The sequence below is a fragment of the Chiloscyllium plagiosum genome, unplaced genomic scaffold, assembly GCF_037043375.1.
Source record: "Chiloscyllium plagiosum isolate Xiang-an unplaced genomic scaffold, Cpla_swu_hap1 HiC_scaffold_1, whole genome shotgun sequence".
Taxonomy (NCBI): Eukaryota; Metazoa; Chordata; class Chondrichthyes; order Orectolobiformes; family Hemiscylliidae; genus Chiloscyllium; species Chiloscyllium plagiosum.
Genome location: NW_028270139.1, coordinates 62,871,266 through 62,884,102, shown reverse-complemented (window position 1 = coordinate 62,884,102; position 12,837 = coordinate 62,871,266). Strand labels below are relative to the sequence as shown.

Here is a 12,837-nt window from a genome sequence, read left to right as displayed (position 1 = left end):
TTTCTGTGGGAATGAGTTCCACAAATGAGTAACATTCTCCGGCTGAAGAAATTCCTCCTCAACTCAATTCTACTATCACTTCACCTGAGGCTTTGCCCTTGGGTTGTAGTTTCTCCAGCTACAAACATCTTCTCCATGTTCACTCTATCCGGGCCTCTCAATATTCTATAAGTTTCATTGAGATACTTCTCCCTTGTTCTTTTAAACTTGATTAAGTATAGATCTAGAGTTCTCAACTGCTTTTGATTTAATAAGCCTTTCATTCCTGGTATAATTTCTGTAAACCTCCTCTGGAGACATCCAAGGCCAGCACATCCTTACTTGGACACAGGGCCCAAACCTGCTCTCAATATTCCAAATGCGGGCTGATGTGAGCCTTATACAGCCTCAGCCATACAGGCCTGCTCTCGTATTGTAGCTCTCTCAAAATGAATGCTAACACTGTGTTTACCTTCCTAACTGCCATCTGAACTTGCAGGTTAACCTGAAGAGAATTCTGAACTAGGACTCCCAAGTTCCTCTGTGCTTCAGATATCTGAAAGCTTTCTCCATTTAGGAAGTAGTTTATGCCTCTACTCTTCTAACAAAAGTGCATTTATCATTATCAGTCAACACTCTGGTTTTGTAAAAATGTCCTCTGTAACGGTGTCTATTCGTGGGTCTTCAGATGGCTGAAGAGGCCAGTCTGGAATCCACAGATTCAGTTGCAGTTGGGCATTGGTGGGTGCTAATGGTGGTTGGAGGTGATGGTGGGTGGGCCTTTCTGATATTCCTTTCCTTGCTCAAGAGTTGTGTCTGTTCAGCGGCGTAGCAGAGATCATTTTCATGGTGTACAGCTTCCTGCTGGATGACATCTCTCCATAGATTACAGTTTGTTGACATGTCCTCTGGCTTTTAACCATTTTTCACCAATTTTTCCCAGTTGTTGATGTTGATGTGGAATTTCTTGAAGTTGATATGGAGTCTAGATTAGAATGGTGCTGGAAAAGCACAGCAGTTCAGGCAGCATCTGAGGAGCAGTAAAATCGACGTTTCGGGCAAAAGCCCTTCATCAGGAATATACGGATACTATCTTTGAAGCATTTCCATTGGCCACCAGGGGCAGGCTGGCCTTCCTTCAGCTGGGAGTACATGATCTGTTTTGAGGCTGTTGTGAAATGGGCATTTGGATGATATTACCAGTCCATTGGAGTTGCTGTTGAATTATGCTGGTGGTGTTGGCTTCCTCTAAGATGCTGGTGTTAGTGCACTTGTCTTCTCAGGTGATCTGCAGGATTCTCGTAGGGATCTCTGGTGATGTTATTCCAGAGCTTTAAGGTGCCTACTGTAGGTGGTCCACGTTTCAGCTCCATATAGCAGAGTGAAAAGAACAACAACTTTGTCAACCAGGACTTTAGTTTGGGTCTGTAAGTCATGGTCTTCAAACACTCTCCTTCTGAGTGGGGCAGAGGCTCCAGTGACACAGCTCAGATGGTCCAGTATTTCTGATTCAATGTTGGCCTTGGAGGGGAGAAGGCTACAGTGGTTTGAGAACTGATCCATATTTTCAAGGAGATGGTTGTCACCTTATTGTAGGAAGTGTGGAAGGACTGTTGGGTGGTGGTTGATGGAGTCTTTTTTTTATGTTAAGGGTAAGGCATAGGAGCTTATATGCCTTAGCAAAGCCATCCAAGATACACTGCAGATGTCCTACAATGTGTGCTGCAATGGAAATGTCATCAGCATATTGAAGCTCCAATGTGAGGTGATGAGGACCTTGCCCTTCGGCTGTTCAACCTTAATAGGTTCAAACCACCATCCATATGAGAAATGAATTCCCTTGGACCTTGAATATGGTCACGATCAGAGCATCCCAGACCTCCGAGGGGAGTTCTGCTTTGAGGCAAATCTTCAAGAACAAAGCATGGATGCGTTCATGGAGCTGTGGGCCACCCTCCTTTAGGATCTCTGCAGGAATCCCATAAAGACCAGCAGCCTTGTTGTTAAGCTCCTTACAGCATCTTGTACTTCTATTGCACTGGGAAGTTCTTCCATATCACCTTGCACAGATCTCTGGGGAATTGGTTGAAGATTCCTAAGTTAACGTTGGTATTATGGTTGAGGAGCTCTGAGAAATGCTCTCTCTAGCAGGTGTTAATAGTCTCATTGTCCTTGAGCAATTATTTATCCATCTTTAGAGCGCAGGAGATTTAGACCACAGTAGCTTAGCTCCGTAGTACTGAAGCAGCCTCTTGCATCACCGGCACCTACTAGCTGCTGGATTTCCAAGACCTTATCACATCAATTGGTTTTGAGGTTCCTTACCCTCTTCTGGACATCAGACTTAGCTTTGGCACAGACCCTTCTTTTGGCCTTGCAGTCAATGTCATTTTGCCAGTGACACAAGGCTGTCGTTTTCTGGGAGATGAGCTGTTCGGTTTCCGAGTCATTCTCATTGAATGTTATTTGGAAAAGTGTGACTTGATTAGAGATAGTCATCATGGTTTTGTGAGGAGCAGGTCAGCGTTAGTTAATTGTAATAGCATCTGACTGAAACTTCTTCTTCTCAAACTCCAGGGCGAATTCTGCAATATGATGTCCCCTGCCCCCGAGGGGATCCTTCACCTTAAGCTCCCAATTCAAATCTGCCTTATCACACATCACCAAAACCAAATCACAGCTAATCCGAAAAAAACCTCATACACATTCCACATATTCTATTTCGAGATTTCCTACCAACTTGAATTTCCCAGTCCACCTGCGTATTGAAATTCCCCATGATTATTGTAATTACGCCTTTCTGATATGGCTTTTCTATCTCCTGATTTATTTTCTGCCCCACATGCTGACTACTGCTAGCAGGCCTGTTTCATTATGATCTTTTGCGCTTTGTGGCTCCTCAACTCTACCCACACAGATTCTACATGTTCTGACTCCATATCACTTCTTGCTATTAATTTGAATTGGTTTCCTACAAACAACGCAATCCTGCCCCCTCTGTCTATTCTTTTCATAGGACATTAATCTTTGGACATTTAGTTCCCAGCCCTGATCCCTTGCAGCCATGTATCTGTGATACCCACAACATCGCACTCTCTAGTTCCAATCTGCGAGCTACTAGCTCATTTACCTTGTTTCGTATTCTGCATGCATTTAAGTACAACACCCTCAGTCCTGCATTCACTGCCGCTCCCACCCCCCAACCCACCCTGCCTTCTCATAGCTATCCTCTTATCTGCTATGCCTGAAGTTCGACTCCTGAGTCTTTCCATACTCTCTGTCTGTGATAACTCAGAAGCCTGACCGGAAAGGAAGACGGTTTATCATTGAACGTCAAAGTAGAATCACTGCTCATGACAATAATAGGTTCATCCCAATATGAGGCAGACTGTTCTGCAGACCCATCCCAGGGCCTGCTTTTTATTTACTATCCGGAAATGCTATCATACACAACCAAATTGCTTTCCCACCACTAAATCACCAGGACTTTTTTTTGGATGTAACTATCAACCACCACCAGTAAATCACATATGTATAAGGGTCTGCTTTTGTTTTTTTTAAATCCAGGTTCGGCTTTGTTTTTCCTAATGAACGTGCTCAGAGATGTTATTACACACCTCTATTGAATGTGAGAATTTAACCTAAGCCTCTTGGTTCAGAGGTAGGGACACTACCACTACGCTTTAGGGACTCTCCAGGGTCAGATTTATATTTCCATAATTAACCTTCTCAGAGATGTAATTACACTCCTCTGGAGAAGAAGGGTCATGAACTCAGATCTCCTGCCTCAGAGGCAGGAACACTACCACTGCACCACAGGAACCTTATTTTATGAGCTACACACATCCCATTCTATAGTATTCTAATCAATCTTATCGGAGATGTATTACACATACCTGGAGCAGGTGGGACATAAACCTGGATTCCTGGCTCAGAGGTAGGAACACTGCCACAGTGGCATAAGTGCCCTCAGCATCTGCTTTTAATTTTAAAAAATCTAATCAAATTCCTAGGAGTTGATATTACACATGTCTGGAGCAGGTACGACTTGAACCTGGGCCTCTTGTTCTAGACGTAAGGACACTACCACTATGCCACAAAAATCCTTCTGCATCTGCTTTCTTTTGAAACTTTTTAAGTTAAAGTCTATAGATCATATTTACACGTGATATCACACGAAAAAAATTAATTCCTCCACCAAAGAATTACATCATGGCCTACAGCCTTTTAAATACTGGTTGCAATTATATATTCACTTATTTCCGATACCAAATGCTTCATCTGCTTTCCCTCTTTATTTCTTTCTGTAATTGTAAAAGTCTGCAGGACAGATATAAATATCTACTGCCTCAACTCTGTCTCAGGCCCTCACCACAATGGGGGAGTAATAGTTGTAATCACCACTTACTTGTACGGCTGCCCGTGGAGACAATGTAGCAAAGTTCTGGCTTCTGATCGTAAACCTTTCAAGGAGCTGGAGCCATTTTGTTTGGGGTGTACCAGCCACAGTCATGGCGTCTGACTGCCAAGGACTAGCACAGAAGACAATATCCTGGACATTACCACCTGCATCATTTCACTAGCACAGCAGGTGAGCCAAAAGTTCCTGGGCCACAAAAACTCCCTCAGGCCCAATTTATCAGATCATCCAGTTTGGTGATGACATACACTTCATCATTGCTGGGACATGAGAGCGGCTTTCCTGTTTGGCTAGTGTAGAGCTTTCTGCCTTTTCTGTCACTGTGTTCTGATGGAGACATCGTGAATGATAAGCAAGGAATGAATTAGATCTGGAGACAACAGATACTAATCCACCAAGATGCAAAATCCCTGCTTCACCATCTTAGCCTGTGGTTGGTGCAGTCCCAATTTATTTTATTTTAATTCGGCCTGTTCAGAGATGGCATCACTCACCTCTGGAGCAGGTGGCACTTGAGCTCAGGTTTCCAAAGCCCAGAGATAGGGTCACAATTATTGTGCCACACGGGACGTCAGGATCTGCTGGAGGAGATACAGGGCTGGAGGAGGTTACAGATATAGGGCGAGTCTACATCATTGATTTGGATAGAAGAAGTCAACAGAATGGAAGACAGGAAATTATTCTAGATCAGGGAGAAAAAGAGTGATGGACAATGATTACTTCACAAGGCATGATATAAATTGCTCAGTCTTGAAAAAGGTAGCATTTCTAAAGTGGAATTTGGGAGTCCAACACAGAAGACAAAAACTGTAAGACTGCTATATTAATAGAAATGAGTAAAAATAGATTGAAGCAGCTTTGGTGAAGGGTAGAATGACATTGTGAATCAAATAGGAGGTCATAGTTTTACATTGATTCAAATTGAGCAAGGATATTCAAAGGGGATAGAATAAATGGAGCTTACAATTGGGAGGAATAAAGGAGGAAAGCTGTGCAACATCTTCCACAGTCTCAACATGGCTCAAACCACTTCGTAGCCAATGTTGCACTTTTGCAGTCAGTGTTGTAAAGTGGACACTGCTACATAATTCAGCATAATTAAGCTCCATCCAATACTCAAATAATGAACAGAATCTAATATTATGGACAGAAAGGTGAGTTGGGATCATTTCCACATCATGATCCCACTCTGTCAGGGTACATATCATTCCAAGGCTCAATCATTTAGCTTGCAGTCTTCGAAAGATGACAGTCCAACATCAGAATTTGACAAATAAAAACTAAAACAAGGCAGATGCTGTAAATCTGAAACAAGAACAGAAATTGCTGGAAAAGCTTAGCAGGTCTGGCAGCTTCTGTGAAAAGAAATCAGGGTTAATTTTTCAGGTGTGGTTCTGAGTTAAGTCTGATTTCTCTTCGTAGAAGCTACAGACCTACTGAGTTTTTTCCAGTAATTTATGTTTTGATTGCTGCCACCATTGTTGACCAAACTTTGGCAGTGTCACTGCCAAAGTGGAAATAACAGGACGCAGTAATCTTCTAGTGCCTTGTAAAGGGCTAAGAATTCAATTAAATAAAGACGGTCACAACTGCAGGCTGATGCAGAGGCTCCAGCAAAGAGTGTAAAACAGGAAACCTACAAAAGCCTTGGCCAGATCTGGAAAACCCTTTCCAAATACTAGTCAGTTTGACCCCATCAAGAATCCATCCACTGTAAGGAAGATCCCAAAAGCATGTAAAAGGAGCAACAAATGGATATTTAATTATCCAGATTGCCTACTTGTCACTGCTTGGAAGACCGTCAGGAGGTTGGAATGCATGACATCACTGACCCAATCTTCTTTTCCCTGCTATTCCCCATTGTTTAGTTTGCAGTCCATCCCTGCAAGAGCATGAAGATTTCATCTAATGCTCAACCACATACTTTCCAAGCCATTTACAAAAGTGAACTTACCTCATTTATCTTGCTTCTTTGGTTCAGGCCATCATTCTGAACATAGACTGACAATACATTTTCCTATCTGAAGAAGAATGTATTTTGAAGAACTGTCAGTGGACCGAAGACATTAACTCTGCTTTCTCTCCACAGATGTAGTCAGAAGTGCTGAGTTTTTTCCAGCAATTTCTGGCATTGTTTCTGTTTCTGATTTCCAGCACCCGCAGTTGTTTGGTTTTTCATTCTGTTGTCTGCTTACCTGAATGGCTCATAAAAACACCAAGCAGTGCCTTCACCCACAGCCATCAGATGTCTCATTCTATTCCACTGATTTATTAAAAGGGCCACAGTAAGTCACAAAGATGTTTTGTATCAGAAACTATTAAGACTGCGTTGACATTTATGTGAGGTGGCAGTCTGCCATTAAGTCCATTATTGTAGAAATGAACCTTACAACATATTTTATACTGGTCTATTGACAAAGCTGATTAAAGCATATGACAAAGTAGTGTACGATATATTGAGATAACATGTTATAACCATGAGTCGATAGATTGTGATGTAACTACAGACCCTTGATCAGTAATTTCATTCAAGGAAGTTTTTACCATGCATATGTAAGTTTGACTAGCTATATGGTAAGAATCCTCTTTCGTGTGGTTTTATTTAGCCAATGAGTGGAAAAAGTGAGAAATATAAATAAAGCATAATAGAAATATGCAACATTGGAAAAGAGGAACAGATTTCACTTTTAGATAATTATAGACTTGCTGCACATTGGCATTATTTTTCATATTTACTTTGGGGTTCTCCTTTTCTCTGTAATGGAGAAAATATATTTTATCACTCACTTGAAAAGCATTCCTCGTCGATTGTCTCTTCCAAATTCAGGATAGCCAATTATATTCTTTCAACAGTCACAGGGAATGAATCTATTCAGGTCTTTACTGAGCCTTATCAGTTAATGACCAGTATTTATACCTGGAACAGGTTGTTTTCTTTCAGTCATACACTCTCCTATATTTCTATTTTTCTTTGCCTTTAAAATCTAGACTTGGATCAAAACCAAATAAATTTAAAATTTATACATATTGTGATTTCAAGAGGCTGAGAAAGTGGTTGTAATCACAGAAAAGAATCAGGCACCATCTCATTGAGAAATTGAAAGAAGAACTAATTACAAATTCCATTGAAATTAACGGAAAGCAAAATTTGTAGTCATCTACTTTTCACTCCAGCAGCATGATAATTGTCTCCTAGAATGTTCGGTGCGTAACAAATGGCATTAAAATAGAATATCAGCACAACATATGAAGGCCTAGCCTCATAGGAAAGAAATTCCAAGAATATAGATACTTATAATTCTTTCAGGGTGTACTGATTTAAGTAGACCTACAGGATAGGTTCTTCTTTTAGTCAGTACCTCAGGATGAAGTATGGCTTTCTTTCACTCTGGAGCTGTGGGTCCTGAAGTGGCTAAATCATCCATGGCTGGCTCCACATACCCTGCCAGTGATGGGGCATGTGGTGGTTAAAGAGGTGACTGGGTGGAATGCTTGGGCTTTCACAAGCTCCTTCCATTTGTGGTGCTTAGTCTTCACTTTGACCTGATGGAAATCCTCAAAACAGTTGGTAGCTTCACAGATGGCTCTCCAATTTATGCAAAGTACAGCAAGAGATTCCAATGGGTCAGTGGAAACCTTGCATATTTTCATGAAAGGTGTCCTTTAAGTGTTTTCTCTGCTCTTCTCGTGACTTCTCATGCCATGCAAAGGTCAGAGTAGAGAGCCTGTTTAGCAAACCTTGGATCAGACATGCAGGAGACTTGGCCCATGCAGCTCAGTTAATTAATAGTCACCAGTGCCTCGATGCTTGGGATATTGTCCTAGCAGAGGACATGGATATTGGATCATTTATCCTGCCAGTGGATTTTCAAAGGTTCTGTATAACTTGCTGGTGATACTTCTCTAGGTATTTGAGACATCTGTTGCACAATGTCTAATCTCCAATGCATACAGAAAGGTGGGCAGCACTAACGTCCTGTACAGTGTGAGCTTGGAACAGGGTTTGTGGTCTTTGTCAAACTCTCCATTCCTCAGGAAGCTAAAGGCTGAACTGGCACACCAGAAGCAATGTTAAATTTCATTGGTAAAATCTGCTATCACTGAAAGGAAGCTGTGGACTTGCCTTCAACAGATTTTTTTGGTAACAATAGGACAATGGTTATGCTATCCCATATGAAAAACATGGACATCATGCTATTAAAGAATCTGCAACTCGCTATTAGGTACAAACATTACATTCCTCAGGCGCATAAGCATCTGAGCTAGTATTAACTTAATATTTCATGATAGAGAAGCATGCTTCGCATGGTGTGTCATGCTTCATATAGACAACGATGGAGAATGAGACTTTATACCTTGGGGTGACATTCTATGAAACAGTGATGATATCATCAGCATGTGTCTTTGAGGCATAATGACAAACTGACCATGAAATATAACACAGTATGCTGTTCAATGACTCACCATGAATCTTTATAGTCAGAGATAAAGCTGCACAACAAGAACAGGCTGGAAACACCACTAGAAGAATGCTTCTCTATCATGGAATTTTAACTTCATCCCAGCTCAGATGCTTATGTGTCTAAGAAATGTAATAGCTAGCAGTGGATTCCTTAACAGCATGATGTCCATGTTTCTTATGTACAAGAAAGTAAGGACTGCAGATGCTGGAGATCAGAGTCGAGAGTGTGGCACTGGAAAAGCACAGCAGGTCAGGCAGCATCTGGGTAACAGGAAAATCAACGTTTCAGGCATAAGCCTTCATTAGGAATAGGCTTGTCGCCCAGGGGACTGAGAGATAAATGGAAGGAAGGTAGCTGGGAATACGGTAAGTAGATGAAGGTAGGGGGAGAACATGATAGGTCAAAGAGGAGGGTGGAACAGATAGATGAGAAAGGTGATGGACCAGCGGGTTCTGTCCTTGTTGCACTGGGAGGGTGGGGTTCAAGGGCAGAAGTGCAGGAAGTGGAGCAGATGCACTGGAGGGCACCATCAACCACGTGGGAAGGAAAATTGCGATCTTGGAAGAAGGATGCCATCTGGAATTTTCTAAGGTGGAATTGGTCCTCCTGGGAACAGATGCAGCGGAGGCAGAGGAATAGGGAATAAGGGATGGTGTTTTTACAGGAGGTAAGGTTGGAGAAGGTGTAGTCTAGGTAGCTGTGGGAGTTGGTGGGCTTGTAGTAGATGTCTGAGGCTGGTCGATTGCTGGAGATGGAGATGCAGAGGTCTCTTCTACGTTGGGGAGACAGGACACTAACTTGCGAATCGTTTCAGAGAACATCAAACCCACCGCCCTTGGCTGAACACTTCAATTCCTCCTTCCACACCGCCAAGGGCATGCAGATCATGGGCCTCCTCCATCTTCAAACCCTTACCACCCAATGCCCAGAGGAAGAACGCCTCATCTTCTGCCTTGGTACCCTGTAACCACACGGCGTCAATGTGGATTTCACCAGTTTCTTCATTTCCCCTCCCCCCCCACATTATCCCAGTCCCAAGCCTCCAACTGTGCACCGCCCTCCTGGCCTTTCCATCACCTTTCCCATCTTTGCACTCCACACTCCTCCCCAACCTAACACCTTCTCCCCCACTTTCATCTACCTATTACATTCTCAGCTACCTGCCCCCAACCCCACCCCCCTCACATTTATCTCTCAACCTCCTGGCCCATAAGCCTACTCCTGATGTAGGGCTTATGCCCAAAACATCGATTTTCCTGCCGCATGAACTTTGCCTGACCTGCTGTGCTTTTCCAGCCCCATACTCTTGACCCATGTTTCTTGTGTAACATGGGACTGCATTACTATTGCCCCATAGCAAATTTGGAAGGAAGTGAAAGTTAGCACATGATTAAAATTGCTGTTAAAAGAATAATGGCACTTTCAGAGGATACCAGATTGTGGGGTATGACTAACACTGAGAGATGTGAATGCAATACAAGAAGACATGGGAAACCTTGGGGTTAGGGCATTTAAATGACAAATGAATTATTCCATAATTCAATTAGAGGTTGAATGCTTTGATGAAAAAGAAAGAATCAATGTATACCCTTTAGAAAATAGGAATCTGAAAGTAATTGAAGAAGAATAAAGGGATACAGACTCCAAGTGAACAAATCATTAAAGCAGTGTAGTTAATAAGGACAATTCAAAGTCTTGACAAAACACAGAATATATATATAAGGTTAGAGAATTCAAATACTATTTTTATGTGGTTGGATTAGTCAATGGTAACTTCTGGGATGTTGATGGCAAATAGTTGAGTGATAGTAATGTTCTGTAGATCAAAGTGAAGTCAGTTTAAATTCTCCCTTGTTGAAGATGGTAATTGTGTTGCACTTTCATTGTGTGAATGCCACTTTCTAGTCATGTATTAACTCAAGACTTAGCTCCTCGGCTCTGATTTTGTTTCTTTCTCATTACTCTATGTCTCTTGTTCAGGCAGCACTTGGATAAGATGGACATACAAATTCTTAATTTAGGAGGGGCATCATTCAGGCAACTGGATTCCAGTTATGATTATTGCCAAGGGCACCAATTCATGGTGGACATTATCATACTGGACCTTGCTAATCTCTTTCATGGCTAGCCCACTCTGTGATTCTGGTGTTGTGTCAGGACAAGTTTCAAAGACTGGAAAGGAAGTGGTCACTGGAGGTTTCTGAGGTGTAGTGGTTAATTCTGGATTCTCCAATCCTATTTCAGTTTCCCATTCCTCATAAAGTCTTTTAAAGGCACAGAAATCAGTTCATATTATACCCCTTCTGATCTTTTAAGTTTAAAAGGGTTCTCTCACTCAAGGATTACAACTGCTTTACTACCTTACATTCCCACTAGCTATACCATTCTTCATGCAAAATTCAAAATTACTTTCCCATTTTATCAAAAACATTGAAGACAAATTGACCCTATTCAAAACTCTTGCCTCCCTGATAAGCTCATCCCTGTCCCACATCATTCCATTTCCTCCTATCATCACAACATGATGTTCAAACTGTCCATCTCAATAGCTTCCATCTTTCAATGGGTTGTACCTCAATGCTTTTTCTTGGTCTAAAATTTCTTCTTGGGCAATGCTCCTCCAGTTGGCAGCTATAGTTAGAGACACACTAATGACTATCAGCTTGAATTTCCACTTCATCTGACTGGGATTTGGCTCCCTATAGGACACAAGATAATAACTGCTCTTACTTACAGTTCTCACTCCTGATTCTTTACTTGCAAGGTTAGTTAGCCAAAGAGCCAATTTAAATTAAATTCATCATCTGTGTCTGGTCATCAGACCAAATGCTGTAGGTCCTGGTGTTTGAGAGATCGGTGTTTGAGATCTTGTTCCCTTATTTCAATTTTAGGGCAACTGCAATTGTGATCATCCTCCTCAAAGTGGTGAAACCACTCCCTCAACTTCACCTGAAATAATGTTCTAGATTTACCCTTTCCATTTTCTTAACTATCTTATGCATTTGAGAAGATTAACTCTACCCAGATTGAAAAATGACAATTTCTCAGCATTATTCTGCAGTGCCTTCAGCACATGACTGCTTTTCCATTTTTCAGTGAGCACAACTAATCCAAATATTTGAAACAAAAGCAGCAAATGTTGGTGAAACTCAGTAGGTCTGGGCAGCATCTGTGGAATGAAAGCAGAGTTCAACATTTCGAGTCCAGTGACTCTTCATCAGTTAGTATTTGAAACTGGATGACTATCATCTGGTTAATATTATTGATTTTTAAACAGCTTCATCACTCTTATTTTTAAAGGAACTTTCTTTCTGGTTAAGTGCCTGCCTGTTTCAGGAGACAGAGTGCATTTATATAAATCAGGATGCTATAATGCAGTTGGAATCCTATTTGCAATCTTGCAAGGCACAGCACATGTAATATACATTTAATCCAAGTGCTGTGACATTGATGACCTAACCAACAAACTAGAAAGGGTCTCCTGCTGATCACTCCAATAAGAACTCAGAAACATTTCTAGTTTATGATTCTGAGGAAGCAGGAATGGTCTTTTTTTTCCCTGACAGACAGCCAGTTGGGAAGGGTCTCTTGAAAACCATAAGCGATAGGCCTCAAATGAGAAGTTGCTGGTTTGTCAAACATACTTTCATTATAATCGCATTCACAGGGAAAAAAAACTAAAAAGGAAAAATAAATCACAATCAAGGCCATTGTAAGTAGAATAAATAAGTTTGAATTTACTTTTTTGCCAAGGGGTATGTTATGGGATGTTGCAGAGAATTGGATCAGCTCTTTGTTAGTTGTGTTTTCGTGTCGGTTGGGTTTTCAAATAGTTACGATTTTGTTTTCTTTGGTTCATGTGTAAATAAATTCTGTTTTGTTTAAAACTAATGGTTTGACCAGCTGCTGGAATATACACCTTACATCTGCTTAAAACAAATAGAAAAGTTAGAGTCTGGGCTACCTTCTCCAAAT

At 41.4% G+C, this 12,837-nt stretch overlaps 1 pseudogene; it reads right to left on the bottom strand.

Moving 5' to 3' along the window:
- Positions 1 to 4,273: 4,273 nt before the first annotated feature.
- Positions 4,274 to 12,837, bottom strand: part of LOC148152130 (NADH dehydrogenase [ubiquinone] iron-sulfur protein 7, mitochondrial pseudogene) — a 163,841-nt pseudogene continuing 155,277 nt past the window's right edge.